Genomic DNA, 2808 nt, shown 5'->3' with positions numbered 1-2808 from the left:
TTACTGGAAGCTGCCGTCGGACGTCCTTCCTTCGGATACGCTGCTCGGTCTTACGTCTTCCTCTGCTACTCGGAAAGCGATGTGAGATATGCGCAAGGCATGCAGGTACGAAGCAGGAACAATTAACCGGGTGAACGCGCTTTTAATTATCAAACAATGTTTATTATAAAACGATTATAAGATATATGCGCACTCGTTCACTCGCTCTGCATTCATACAAAGTGTCGGAATTAAAACGCTTTGCGTTTCGCGGACCGCGCGCGTTACAAGCAATTCACGACGGTTTGCAAATGATAATCGGAACCACGATTACTCAGCGGACTCGACGATTACATTCGCGATTAAAGAAAATTCGCTTCCGGACAAATATTTCCGACGCTCATCAATTTTTGCTATCTACGGCTGTCGGAATCTACGAGAATTACTAAGTTACGGTGAACCCAACTCGTTTAATTAATTACCTCAAAGGGTCTTCGCGTTTCTCGCGGAATTATTCGCGTCGCGTATCGCGATTCGCGTAATTCACTTAACGACGGCGGAATTAACGCGCGGCCAGGACTTCGTCTACCTCGATCGCCGTTCGAGAAACAAATGACCAAGAAAAAGGCGCGAAACTTCCGGACGTGCCGGGTGGCAACGCTCCTCCCTCGAGAAAGCAAAATATGGCCGTCTTTGATCAGCCAATAAACGAAAATTAGTATCATTACGCGGGATCCGCCCTTTTTGTAGGCGCGGATATTCTTACGCGCGTCTCGATGACGTCGCGTTCGATCAAACGCTTTTAGCGTTATGCGCTCAGTAGTCTGAGCGGCTCGAAGTCCCGACGTTCGTCACGCGGGCTCTCGGTTCTAGAAAGTCTTATGTCCCGCTGTTACCTCCGGAGTTAGTTTTTTATTCATTGTGGTGTGCGCTCGTGCGCATTAGCTCGCGTTTACCTCCGGATCGCGGTTGTTACCTCCGAGAGGCCGCGCTTACCTCCGGAGGACGGTCGTGACCTCCGGGTGTCGCATTGTGGCGGATTATGAGAGAATTACATCGAATGAAGTATAATGCTCGGAATTGTGACGAAATGTGGTACATTTGTCAGAAACAAACTAAGATTTATGCTATCAAAATATAATGTGACTAAATGTGGTACAAAAAACTCAAATGAATAACAATTACTTCTCCTCGCGTAAAATGTGGTACAAACTTTTTAAACGAACTAAAAATGCTTCTCTCAGAATCAAATGTAAATATGAACTGAATCAAACTAAAAACTTTTATCACATTATTTGTGATCAACTAATATTAATATTCTATTTTCAGGTAACCCTTTGACTTTCCTGTGGCAAAACTTAAAAGATGAGTATCTACTCATAAATTTGTGACTCAAATTGATTACTATTACTTTTTTTTTTATATTTCAGGTTCCTGTGACTCTTTCGCTGCGGAATGTGGTATGTATCATCGCAGGTAAGTATATTATTATAAATTGTGATTAACTTTTTATTATAACATTTTATTCTATTTTCGCAGGTACAATGTAAGAATCGACTAGTATCGAAAAGAATATAAACTGAAATGTATCCCGCTCATGCTCATTCATGCTTCTCACTCTGTGCGCTTACAATATACAAAATGTGTGGTAAGTATAGAAATTGAATACATAATATGTCTCTTGAGCCTAGATAATAAAATATAATTGAAATAAATAGATTAGTATCACAATCTTTCTTTTAACATAAAATTATAAGTATCAAACTGGTTCGAAATAACACATGCTCTTAGATATAAAGCTCTACCTTTCGGTATTACGAAATGAAATAAAATAAGCTTACAAACTATCACGATGACCCGGTAACAATAATCGCTCGATCGCGAACATAAGCCATTTGGCAAAAAACATGATTATAACTGACACAATAAAATAAAATATAAATACGCAGGTACATCGTATCACTCGTCCGATGGACATTTTAATCGAGCTGCTGGATCACAGCTTGCTCCCCTGTCGACGGTAGCTGCTCCACTAACTGCATCGATGGAATATGTTGTGCCACTACTGGCGCTGCTACTCGTGTTCCCGTAGTTGCCTGGATCTCGGCAACCAGCTTATCTAAGTCGTCTCCGCTATTGCTCAGCGTTAGGCCAGCCCCGGTTTCGTTCAGCGAACGGTCCGTTGAAACCTCTTCAAGTAGAGTCTCGATTGCTGGCCGTGGCGATGCCTCCGATCGTTGTACCTCAGAGCCGCCACAATTTGAAACCGGGAACTGGAACTATAGACATAATAATAAATAAGTAGTTTTTTGACAAAATTAATTTTATGTCAAAAATCGAGAAATATAAAAAATGAAAACTGACTATGGTCGACCTGACCCGAGATGATTTTTTATGTTTTTCGATTTCTGCAATAAAAATTTTTTTGAAAATTTTTTATGTCAAAAATCGAAAAATATAAAAAATGAAAAATGAGTGATCTGTAGAACTTGGGCACCTTTAGCAACCGAAGCCTTCGGCAGCTTCGGCTGAGCCCTCAACCACGTCAAGATAGTGCCCAATGAGAGGGGAAAAAATGTAACACTCGCAATGGTAAGTAAGGAGAATACATAGTAGAAATTGTAACAATGTCATATTCCATTTTAGGTATTTGAGGCAATACGTGGACAGGATTACACAGTTGGGAGGGCGAAGCCTCCCCCCCAACCAGAGGTCCAGGGGGCGGAGCCCCCTGGTCAAGGGTCCAGGGTGCGAAGCCCCCTGGTCGGGGATCCAAGGGGACGAAGCCTCCTGGTGGGAGTCCCAAGGGGGCGAAGCCCCCTGGTCAGG

This window comes from Wasmannia auropunctata, unplaced genomic scaffold, assembly GCF_000956235.1.
Source record: "Wasmannia auropunctata unplaced genomic scaffold, wasmannia.A_1.0 LD336095.1, whole genome shotgun sequence".
NCBI lineage: Eukaryota > Metazoa > Arthropoda > Insecta > Hymenoptera > Formicidae > Wasmannia > Wasmannia auropunctata.
This window is presented reverse-complemented; position numbering follows the sequence as displayed.